Raw genomic sequence first — 12,170 nt, forward strand, 5'->3', positions numbered from 1 at the left:
CCTGAGGCCTAGGGGTGAGCTGAATAGTTTGCCAGGTATATAGGAGGGAAACGTTGAGTATTGGGAAGGGAACAGCAGGATCCAAGCCTAAGGCAGAATTTGGTTCCTTTGGGGCCAGAGCTCCCTTGATGCATACAATATTCCTTCACCTGTTCTAATCTGGCCCGGGTCACTTAGTGGATGTCCTTACAATGTCCTCCGGTGACTTCTCTAACTCAGTGTCAGTCCCCCCAACCCATGAAATGGGTATTTGGCAAGTCTTTCCTTCACAAAGGCTTAATGAACTGTTTGGGAAGCTCTTAGTTAACCCTCATTCCCACAGGGTGTAGGGGCCCTCCAGAGAGACTGTTTGGGGGCCAGAGTGTTTGGCGGTTTTTCAAAGTTGCTATTCTTGTTAGTTACAAGTGGATCCCTGCGGCTGTCCCTCAGAGTCCAGTGGTGAAACATACAGAACACGGAGTAGCAATCAGGGCACGGGATGAAATCTGTGGGGGGCTGGATGTAGAGATTTCTTGTAGCTTATCCCTCCAGAGCCTGGGTTCAGAGCACCCATCTGGAATTGCTAGCTGAGTGAGTCCAGCTAGTTAGGTTCTTAATCTCTCAGGGCCTCAATTTCCCCATCTGTATCGTGGGACCTATCTCAGGAGCTCCCGACCCCCCATCTGAGGATTTCTGGGGGGAATTTGTGAACTCTGAGAACAAGCAGCTGTGTTGCTCCCTGTTGTCCATGAGGATGGGATTAATAATCATGACAGACAGGAGTGGGCAAGAAAGAGGCCAGGTCCTCTGTAGAAAAATGCTGCCCCTTCTAGGGGTCTGGACGTTTCCATCTGTAACTTGGTAGGTCCAGAGGGTAGAGGATGGTTGAGTCTCTGCTTGACTCTTTGAGGGGTTTCCAAGTGACGCTCCCCACCTTGGGACATTACAAAGCTGACAGTCCCCCTGCCTGCCTGACCCTCTTATTCCCCCAGATTCAAAGCCCAATGGCAACACTTGGGAGGCAGAAGCTGGGAGAAGGAACCCCTGAATTTACGCCCAGCACCCCACTCCCCACCCCTCTGTGCCAAATCCCAGAACCAAATCTCATTGAAATGCAAATCCAAGAGTGTTCCTAGGTGACCCGTGGGTGGGGGTGGGGGTTTCCCAGTCTGCCTGGTGGGGTGGAACGCCCAGCCCTGGTTCCTCCCCTTCATCCCCTCCTCCAGGCCCCTCTGAAGGGCTAGTCCTTCCTTCCCTAGGTCTGGCTCTTGGCCTGTGGATTCCCGTGGTCTGGCTGGGCTCCCCTGGAGCTGGTGGGGCCAGGGTGGGAAGGGAGGGGACATTCATTGACCTGAGACCCCCTACTTCTGTTCCATCCCTCAGCCCCTCCACAGACACTTCCTTTTTTCCAGATTTTCTCAGTCTCAGGTGCTCCCCACCCCACCCTCCCCAGGAAAAAAAAAAAGAGCCTGAGCAGCCTGAGGGGGCCAAGGGGGCACGTTGCTACTAGGGAGGCGAGAACCCCTGCAGGCACGCTGGAGGCGGAGGCCCGCCCTGCCCCTGGAAACCGCATGGCCGCCTCCCCACCGCAGCCATTCCCCACTCCCCCTGGGGTTTCTCAGATGTTGGCAGATGGCAGAACTGAATCTGCTGAGACGTCGCTCCAAAAAAGGAAAGTTGAACCGAAAAAAAAAAAAAAATTCAAACTCTCTTACATCTTAGGGTAAAGCAGAGGAGGAGGGATGGTCCCGGTCTGGGGCTCCCGGTGCCCTCTGCTGTTTAAAAAATCTCCCCGGCTTTGAGAAAGCAGCCTGGGAGGGGCAGGAGGGGGTAAATGAGGACACTCCGGTTGTCAGGGCTGCCAGTGGGGTTCCTGTTGGAGCGGTGAGCGCTTGCGTGTGCGCGGGCGAGTGTCCACATGTGTGCTCGTCCGTGACCCTGCCCGCTCGTGCCCACTTGCTCGTGCCCATCGTGTGTCTGCGTTTGTGTCCCTGAAAGTCCCGAACTGGGAGTTCTTGCAATGCATTGCGTCCCTAACTGGGAAAGATCAGGGAACAGATAGGAATCCTCACCCTCTAGAAACGGACATTCTAGTGTGTGTGTGTGTGTGTGTGTGTGTGTCCGCCCGCGTGCGTGAACTCCTGCCTGTGTCGGGGTTTGTTTATCTGCGGGTGACCTTATGTCTTAGGAGTCTATGTCCCAGGCTACGCTCACGTCTGCGGGGCCGGGGTGGGGGTTGGTTGCGAGTTTTCCCTGGATTGCCCATCTGGATTAGCTCTCCTCTCTGAGGCCCAGTGTGTGAAGGTCCACTGTGAGAGTCTTGCGCCCTACTGTGTGCGAGCTCCACCGCGTGTGTCCCCTCGCATCTGTGTGGGTCCCTTAAAGGTCCTGTGTGTGGCCCTCCTCGTACGCCCCCTCCCCATCCACTGGTCCCTCCAGAGTTAGGCTGATAATTTAATAGCTGAAACGCGATTATACTTCGAGTGAAGTATCTGGGGCTGGGGAAGAGGAGGGCGCACGGCCCACAGGAGGAGGAGGGGGCGGGATGGGGAGGCGCTTTCCCCCTCCTTCCTCCTTCAGGGAGCTGCTAAAAAGAAACTCGGCGTCGCGCCCAAGCGTGTGTGTGTCTGAGTGGCAGCGTGTGCGCGCGCGAGTGGGTGCGCGCAGGCCCGGGGGAGGCGACGTGGGCCCTTTAAGGAGCCCGAGGGGGCCGGGCCGGGGCGCGTCGGTGCGGGCGGGGAGCCAGGAGCCGGGAGGCCGAGCCGCCGCCTCCCGGGCTCCCGCCCCGCCCCCTCCTCCCCCTCCCGCCGCCGCCGCCGCCGCCACCGCCGCCGCTGCCGCCGGGGAGCGGAGCCGCGGGCAGGCCGGGCCGCATCGGAGCCCCGTGTCCGCCCGCGCCCCGCCCGAGCCGTGCGCCCGCGCCCTGCGCCCCCGCGATGCGCGCCAAGTTGCGGCCCGGGGACCGGGGGCTCGCGCCCTAGGAGGCGGCGGCGGGAGGATCGCGCCCCGGCTGGAGGCCGGGCCTGCTGCGCGCCCCCAGCCCGATCTGCACCGCCACTTGCCTGAGCGCCCGGGCGGCCCGAGTGCGCCCCGAGCCCGGGCGCTGCCGCCGCCACCTCCGCGAGGTGAGTTGGGGCTGGGGGTCCCCACGGAGGGCCGGGGTGAGGCGTGGGGCGCGCTTCCGGGGAAATCGGGGAAGATCTGTCGGCGCACGCGGCGGAGTTGGCGGGGCCCCTGCACTCCCGAGTTGGCGCTCTCGGGGGGTGGCCTGCTGGGGAGCGAGGCGCCCCATAGACACTGCGGCCCGCGTGCGTGGGGGTGCCGGGGAACTTAGGGGAACTCCAGCTCCCCTGCCAGGGGACGGGAAGGAGGGAAGAGGCGTGGGGGGTGGGTGGCGGGGGGTGTCCTGGAACTGCGCAGGACAGCCCCCCACCGTGTGCCACAGCCCTGGGGGCATGGTCGCCATGCGCCTCCCTCCTCTCCAAGCAGCCCTGGACTTGCGGGGTGACACTGCGCCTTATTTTCCAGCGGACAGTGCGGCTCGGGGGTGCCCCTGGAGATGGCACCCTCGGCTCCCCAGCCTGGCTGCTGTGGAAGACGCCTGGGAGGGGTTCCCGCCACGGGGACCGGGGACTGCTGGCGTGGTCGCTCCTGGGCGAGGGGTCGGAGGGCTCTGGGTTAGGGTCCCCGGGGAGAGGCGCCCCTTGCTCCCCCCTCCCCCGTGGGCCGGTGTTCCTGGTGTCTGGGCCTGCCTCCCGCGGCTGGTGACGCCTCATGGGGCCGCCTCCTGGTCCCTCCCCCGGGCTGTGCGGATACTTGGGATGCCACTAGTTTGGGAAGTTGGAATTCAGAACTGATCCCACTTGGGCTGGCCCCGGAGGCCCCTGGTCCTATTGCTGGGGGAGCACCCCCGGAGACTTGGCGGGGAGTGGGAGGGAGACCCGTGGGTCGCGCCTTCCCCACCCCGGACGCTTGCAGGAAAAAGCCCGAGGGAGTGAGAGAGGTGTGGGTCGGCGGGCGGGCCAGACACGCTGTACCTGTGAGCTACTGTCGCCCGGGCCCAATTAGCGTGGGGCGCCCGGCGTTATTTTTACATTGTAGGTTTATTTTTTTGGAAGCGAGGGCCCTCCAGCCGCCTGTCGCGCGCTCCGGCTCTCCGAGGGTCTGGTGCAGGCAGCGGAGGCGGATCTGTGCTGTCGGCTCAGCCTCCTCGCTTCCTCCCCCTCCTCCTCCCCTCCCTGTTGGTGAGAACTGGTTTTATTATGATTTTTTTTTTCCCCTTTTGCAGATTTGGAGGAAGGATGTGTGAGGGTGGCAGGGAGGAGGGACTGGGAGAGGATTCCTGCGGGCTGGATGAGGGAGTTCTGGGCTTGTTGGGGGCTGTGTTATCCGTGGCCTTGACTTTGCCCTTTTTAAACCAGATCTGGGTCCCCGCGGTTGCTTTGATAGAAGGGGTTCTCCGGGCCTGGAGTGAGCTGGGAGGACGTCCCTGGGCATTGTTATGCACCTCGTGGTGGGTGGCCTTTTTTTTTTTTTTGGATTGAGGTGTAGGGGGAGAGCCCTCTGAGAAAGTAAGAGACCTTGAACCCGGGAGGCTGAACCATTCACAGCCGTCTCCTGCAACGTATCGCCTTTGGTGGGAATCACACTTCAGCCACTACTGGCAGTGTGACTGTGGACAAATTACTCAACCTCCCTGTGCCTCAGGCTTCTCATCTGCAAAGTGGGATGATAATAATACTACCGAGTTTAGAGGGTTGTTGTGAGAACCGAGGGTGGGAATACACAGAAGATGCTTGTGTATGTATCACCAGTTACTGTTGTTATTATTATTATTCCTGAGTTCTAAAACTTGGTCTTTACTCCAACGGCCTGGAAATTTGACGAGAAGGGGCGGCCGTGCATTTTGCCAGGAGATGTGTTGAAGAGAGGGGGGCCTTCTTTGCAACCCACCCCCCACCCCCTTGACTTTTCCCCGTGAGGACAGAGAAGGGCAGGTGGTGCCCTCAGCCCACTGAACAGATGCACAGACTGAGTCCGGCTGAGTCCGGGGAATCGGAGGTGGCGGCGGCGGCGGCTGCCAGGGCGTCCCGGGCGCTGTCTGGCTTCCTCGCGCCGGCTGCCTTGTCTTTGCTTGGAAATTTACCACCGCCGCCGCCGGGTGCCCGGGGAGTCTGCGGTGCCCAGACGTGGGGGCGGGTACCCAGCGGGCCCCTGCCCCCGCCCCTTCCCACCGAGCTATTTACGCTTGCTCTGGGATCAATACTATTGATAAAGCCATGTAAATGGTAATGTGGCTGTCAGGCCCCGGTGAGGGATGGAGACCCCCTCGTGGGGCAGCGCGCACCCTCCCTCCTTCCCTCAGCGAGGGTTTGGATACGTGGGAAGGATTTATTTGGCATAATCCGTTCTTTTTTCCCCAATTAATAATACTCATACCACCTCCTAAAGATTTCTGAGGGCTCTGCAAACACGAATTTAGCTGCATGAAAGGCCCGAGCAGGGAAGGCTTGATTGTTCTCCGGGGATGGGGGATGGGGGTTGGGGGGATTGGCCGGGCTCAGACTGGCCCGCTGGCTGGCGTTGGAAAGAGGCCCCAGGAGTCCCGGCCCCCAGCCTCTTGCCATTCAGGCTGGATGGAGGCTGCCTGGCCTCGATCCCCTCTGATTACGAGGTGGTGGTGGGGTACCTTGTGCTGTGTTCCCAACCCAGCAGTGGGTGTAAAAGTTGGTTCACTCTGAGAATTTTTTTTTTCCGGGCGTAGGCGGTGCGGTTGGGCAGGGGGCAGTGCTGCTAGGCATAACCCAGCTGGAGGGGTCTCCCTTCTGTAAGAAATAGAGATGCTCCAGCAAGAGACCTGGAGCTCTCACCCCATCCTTGCAACAGCTCTCTGAACCGTAAATCCCCCACATCAAATGCTGCCTCTGACAATAGGGGGCTGAGAGCTTTTATTTGTGTGTGTTTTTCCCTCCTCCTCTATTTCCTCTTCATCTCTCTAATGCCAACAGCAGCCTCCCCAGGTGATACCTTCAAGACCAAGACTCCCTGTCAGGGAAACAGCTTGGAGGAACTGGTCATTCCTGCCTTGGGCTCCCAGGGAAGGGGGCCAGGAGGGGACGGGAGCCTGGGTTGCCTGCTTGGGGAAGGCCAGGCTGCCCAGGGTCAGGCCAGGGGAGTCCTCTTAAAAGGCTTGTTCCATGAGTGGGTATGCAGAGTCCCCCGAGGAAGTGATGCTTAGGAAAGGTCATCTGGCATTTTTTGGGGATCCTTGGAGGTGGGGAAGGGACTTTACAGCCTGTCAAGTGAAGTTTTGGTTTAGGAGCTGAAAAATACTAAACATGATGCAATAATCCAATAAAACAGCCAACAAATATAAAGTGCTTACTATGTGCCAGGTCCACCTTCATCAGGAATCTGTTTACTGTTCGTTATTACGCTGTGAGGTCAGGGCTCATATCATCCCATTTTATGGATGGCGAAATGAAGCACAGAGAGGTTAGGTGACTTGCCCAAGGTCACACAGTTTGGATGTGGAGCTAAGAATTAAGACCTGGGATTACTCATGGTCGCCTTGGTGCAGCAAGGATGAACATACTGCAGACCTGCTCAGTGGAGCTGCCATAGAAGACAGGAAGAAAGAAATGATGTTTCTTATTTGAGCAGCACCTATAGATCTTTGCGCTACAGGGCTAGAGACTGAGAACTTGTTCTCCCCAGGATTCGGGGAGGGGGACAGTGCCAGAAGCAGGTCTGAAGTTCCTTTGAAGTCTCATTTTATCTTAAACATTTATGCAAATTTGGCATTCACTGTGGCGACGGGGCTGTGTTTATTTTGAAATGAAAACATGGTTTTGAATTATTTAGCATGGCGTATTACGGGACTCCAGAAAACTGCATCAGATGAGCTCCTGCTCGCTGGCGGGTAGCCCTGGGGTTCTTTGTAGCTGGAGACCTTGAGAAGCCCTGGGGCGGATGACAGCTTTTTCCGGTTTTACAGTTGAGGGCGCAGGTCAGAAGTGCCAGGCCAGCCCAGGGTCACATGGTGGTGTGCCTTTCTTATGATGATCAAAATCATCATCACTGTCTTTCTTTTAGTTGAAAGTGAGGCTTTTCTGCCCGGGCACTTCCTCACCACCACACGCAGGGGGAGGGAACTTGGGAACTTTCGGTTCATAGATCTGTAAAGAATCATCCTAAACCAACAGCAGAGGACTGTCTGGGAGTGTTTTGTCTGAGATTCGCACCACTGATCATTGCAAAGTTCCAGTGAGTTGCCGCCCCGGCTTAGCCATGTGCAACCAGAGAGACCTGGGACTGATCCCTGCCCCCCTGAGAGTCTGGGTGCCCTGGTCTCTACAATGGGCATATTACCCACTAGGGCCGTGGGGTAGAGGGAGAGGATTAAAGGGCAGAAAGCTAGAGCGTTGGGTTTAATGTTCAGCTCTGCAGTTTCAAGTTGTGTGATTCTGGATGGGTTATTTAACTTCTCTGGGCCTCAATTTGCTCATCTCTAAAATGGGGATGATGATGATTCTACTTCTGGTTTTATTGTTATGAGGACTCTATGGATGTCATGATATATCACAGGAGCTGTTGTTATTTTGCCCCTCCCCTCCCCCCACCATTTGAGAGGGGAGGCTTCCCCCCTGTAGAATTTTTGTTCAACCTAGGTCCTCACTGACAGACTGGTTGGATGCAAGCTATTCTTTTTAAAAGGCTGCCGGGAAGGATCTTATGGAATAATCTCTTCACCTAAACCCCGCGCCTAGGCTTGTTGCTCTCTGGAGGCAGCAGGCTCCTCTCCTGTCTGACTGGTTGGTGATTCCCAGATCTGCCCAGGGAGACCTGGGCCCTTGAAGTCCAAGGTTTTCTGTTCTGCTTTTAGTTCCCTAGTGCCTGCTGGGAACTGAAGTTGGAGGGCTCAGGCAGCCTGGAAAGTGGGGGGAAGACTGATGGGGAGGACACAGGGAGCCTCCTGGGGGAAGGGCTGATCTTCCCCTTACCCCTGGGGCTGGGGGGGTTCTCGAAAGGGCTTCTTTGAATCAGACCTGGCTCAAATCCTGCTCCCCCTCCATTAAAAGCCTTTCGGCCTCAGTTTTTTTATCCTTAAATGGGAGAGTGGGGTGTGCAACTAACACCCCTGGGAAGACCATCTAGGGCTGCACTGTCCCGGCACTCTTGGTAATGGTTGGGAACATTCTGGACCTTTGTTGTTCCCTAACCATGAGGTGAGCTTCTCTGGTGGCTCAGACAGAAAAGAATCCGCCTGCAATGCAGGAGACCTGGGTTCGATCCCTGGGTTGGGAAGATCCTCTGGAGAAGGGAATGGCACCCCACTCCAGTGTTCTTGCCTGGAGAATCCCATGGACAGAGGAGCCTGCTGGGCTACAGCCCATGGGGTCGCCAAGAGTCGAACGTGACTGAACGACTAGGTGCGCACATACACATGCGCAGCCATAGGTATGTGTGGCTTTTGAGCGCTTGAAAGGTGGCTAGTGCCGACTGAACGGGTAGTTTTATTTCATGTGAATTAACTTACATTTAAAAAGCCACATGTGGCTGTGTCTGATGCCTGCCCTGATCAGAAGGCCTGAGACTGGTTGATGAAACAAGAGTCAGTATATGGGAGCAGGGCCTGACTCTCAGAAGCTGATTTTTTTCCTTCTTTCGTGTGTTTTTTCTCTGCCTGGAACCACCAGAGCCTTGTCATCTTGGAGGGAAACTCTGCATTCTGTAATCCTGTTTCCCAGCAAAGCCTGAGGCTCTCCTGGGTGCTGGCCTGGACTCCACAGCCCTCTGTCCACTTTCCCTTGCCCGCCTCCCTCATGTCCCCACCACCTCCTGCCCTACCAGCCTCTGGGGAAGCTCTGTCCAGGAGACCTTTCTGTGATGGTGCGAATGTTCCAGACCTGCCCTGTGTGCCCAGCACCTTAACCTCTCTTCACAGGTGGCACTGAGCACAAGGGAGGCTAATGCAGCCTAGGATCGGAGTGTTGTTTGCTGCTTGATTTTAATACATTTACAATGTGATTTTCCCCATGGCTCAGCAGTGAAGAATCTGCCTGCCAATTCAGGAGACGCGGGTTCGATCCCTGGGTCGGGAAGATTCACTGGAGAAGGAAATGGCAACCTACTCCAGTATTCTTGACTGAAAAATCCCATAGACAGTAGCCTGGTGGGCTACAGTTTGGAGGGTCTGTAGAGTCGGACATGACTGAACGACTGAGCACGCACACACAAAATATGACTAGTCAGCTTTGTTCCTCTTGGGCAACTTGACGTAGAGACTTGCTTTCTCTGTTTTTTTTTTTTTTTTTTTGTCTTGTGGCTTGTGTGATCTTAGTTCTCCAACCAGGGATTGAACCTGGGCCCCTTGCAGTGGAAGCACAGAGTCTTAACCACCAGACCACCAGGAAAGTTCCCCTTCTTTCTTGACTCAGGGCCAAATGCCAGAATTCAGGCCACTGACTGGATGTTATCACCATTTCTGGTCCTACCAGGCCACCATCCCTGAGACTGGGTAGCTGGCTCAAGTGTCCCCTACTTCCTCCCCGATTGTCATTTCTGCAGCATGGGAGGTACCCCCAGGTCTGTGCAGAGTGTGGGCAGCTCCCACTGGGGGCTGAGCTGAGGTTCATGAGTCTTGGACTCAGGCTCAGAAGAATCTCAGGTTTGTCGAGATGATGGTCCAACCCCTACCTTGTCCGTGTCCACAGCTGTAGACACGTTGAGCAGGCCTGCTTCCCATAGGGACTGTCATGGTCTGTACTTTTTTCCTACCGTGAATTAACACATTATGGATGTCTTTCCATGTTGATAACAACTAGATTAACTTTGGGAGAGGAGACAGCATTGCTTTTTATTTGTCATTTGAAAAATACAGAAAACACAAGAAATGATATACTCCTAGGGCTTCCCTGATGGCTCAGCGGTAAAGAATTCGCGCCAATGCAGGAGACACAGGCTTGATCCCTGGGTCAGGAACATCCTCTGGAGGAGGAAATGGCAACCCACTCCAATATTCTTGTCTGGAGAATCCCATGGACAGAGGAGCCTGGTGGGCTACAGGCTATGGGGTCGCAAAAGAGTCAGACACGACTTAGTGACTAGGCAACGACAGTGTACTCCAACCCTGCCACTTGCTTTGGGCTTTATAAAAACTTATTTTAATAAAAGAAAAAGCATGGGCCTGTTAAAAAAAATTAAAACAGAACACAGGAGGTGTCGAGGGAAGTCTCCTTCCTGTTCTTGGCCTTCTGTTTGTGTCCCCCGAGGCAGATACATACGGGTACGGTTTCCTCTCAGAGATACTCCGGCCATATGCCTGCCTCACAGGGACATAGATGTGTGTGTTCCCTTTAAAAACAAGCACACACATGGTATCACACCATATTCATGTCTTACTTTTCTTCTTTAAACTATAATACATCTTGATTTATTCTGAAATATATAGAGAGCTGGGGTTCACAAACTACGGCCCGCAGGCCAAATCTAGCCCACCTCCTGTTTTTTATATGCCCAATCTGAGAATGCTTTTTACATTTTTTTGATGGTTGGAAAAAAAAAAGCATTTTGTGACATGTGAAAGTAAGTGAAATTCAAATTTCAGCGTCCGCTGTCAAGTTTTATCGGAATGCAGCTATTCCTGGTGGATCAGGTGGAAAAGAATCTGCCTACAATGTGGGAAGCCAGAGTTTGATCCCTGGGTGGGGAGGATTCTCCTGGAGTAGGGAATGGCTACCCACTCCAGTATCTTGCCTGGAGAACCCCATAGATAGAGGAGCCTCGCAGGCTACAGTCTATGGGGTTGCAAAGAGTCGGACATGACTGAGCGACTAACACATGCTCAATCATTAGTGTGTAGTCTATGGTGGTTTTCAGGGTACAGCTGCAAAACTGAGGCGTTAATGACAGAGGCCAGAAGGCTGACAAAAGATGGAATATTGGTTCTCTTGCCCTTTACATTTGCCAACCCCTGATAGAGAGCTACCATGTTCTTTTTAACTTCAGCATAATCTTCCAGGGTCATGTCAGGGAAACTGGGGCCCTTAAGAGGGTTGTGAGTTTAAGGGTCACACCAAGTGGGCCCTAAAACCCCTTGTTCTGGAGACTTCTCTGGTGGTCCAGTGGTTAAGAATCCTGTCTTAGAATGCTGGGGGTGTGGGTTCGATCCCTGGTCAGGGAACTAAGATCCTGCATGCCACGGAGCAACTAAGCCCACATGCCACAACTACTGAGCCCTCGCTGCAGCTAGAGGATCCGTGCACTGCAACAAAAGATGCCATATGTTGCAACAAAGACCTGACACAGCCAAATAAATAAATCAATATTAAAAACAAAACAAAAGCAACAAACAGCCCTATTGTTGCATGGCTTGCTGTTTTTGCTGAGTTATGCTGATGCTATTGTAGAATGCAGTAGGTAAGTGGGGATGGTTAAGGCAGCTGACTTTTGGCATGGATTTTTGGGTTCTTAGATGATGTTTGAGGCTATAATCTCTTCTGTCTAGGGCTGAAGAATTGCTATAACACCTGGTGCTACATAGTTTTCACACTTTTTTGCAAAGTCACTTAGAACCCATCTTGTTTCCCTCTTTGCTTTGGCCACTAGGAAGCTCAGAGCCAAATTTTGCTGCCTACCTTCAGCAGTCTAATCTGGTTTGTGTTTTGGACTTCATCCTGATTTCAGATTGGTTCATCCCTGATTTTTCTTCTTGGGCTTGCTCTCTGAATTTTATCTTATCATATGCATTCCTAAAAGTTGTCTCAGGTCTTGAAGGGTGAGCTGGAGCAGACAGGAGCAAAGAAAAGGGAAAACACTTGCAAGATGTTTCAATGTTTGTTCCTCCTGAGTGCCTGTGGAGATGGGGGTGGGGTGGGTGATTTCCTAATGGATAATTCTAGGGGAAGCCAAGGCCTGGCCCCATGGAGTGTCTTAACAAAGGTCATACCCTGGGCAAGAACCTTGATCATTCGGTGTCCATTTTGGGTTGGGGCTTTGGCTTCCCAGGTGACTCTAGTGGTAAAGAATTAGCCTGTCAATGCTAGAGACACAGGAAAGCTGGGTTCGATCCTTGGGTCGTGAAGATCCCTTGGAGGAGGGTATGGCAACCCACTCCAGTGTTCTTGTCTGGAGAATCCCGTAGACAGAGGAGCCTGGTGGGCTACGGTCCATAGGATTGCACAGAATCA

The 12,170-nt window shown here is 54.6% G+C and overlaps 1 protein-coding gene across 14 annotated transcripts in view; it reads left to right on the forward strand.

Annotated features, from left to right (window-relative positions):
• The first annotated feature begins 2,786 nt into the window (after nt 1-2,786).
• Nucleotides 2,787-12,170, forward strand: part of NCOR2 (nuclear receptor corepressor 2) — a 232,987-nt gene continuing 223,603 nt past the window's right edge. For 12 of the 14 annotated variants that reach the window (XM_055404708.2, XM_088828112.1, XM_088828114.1 and 9 more), the window contains exon 1: nt 2,788-3,104. The gene's annotated coding sequence lies outside the window, so the exon portion shown is untranslated. Of the gene's footprint in view, nt 3,105-12,170 lie in introns of all 14 variants that reach the window. The other 2 variants (XM_088828106.1, XM_088828115.1) reach the window with 2 other exon arrangements.

Source organism: Moschus berezovskii, chromosome 19 (assembly GCF_049115385.1).
Source record: "Moschus berezovskii isolate FMDL1 chromosome 19, NW_MosBer_1.0, whole genome shotgun sequence".
In the NCBI taxonomy this organism is placed as follows: domain Eukaryota; kingdom Metazoa; phylum Chordata; class Mammalia; order Artiodactyla; family Moschidae; genus Moschus; species Moschus berezovskii.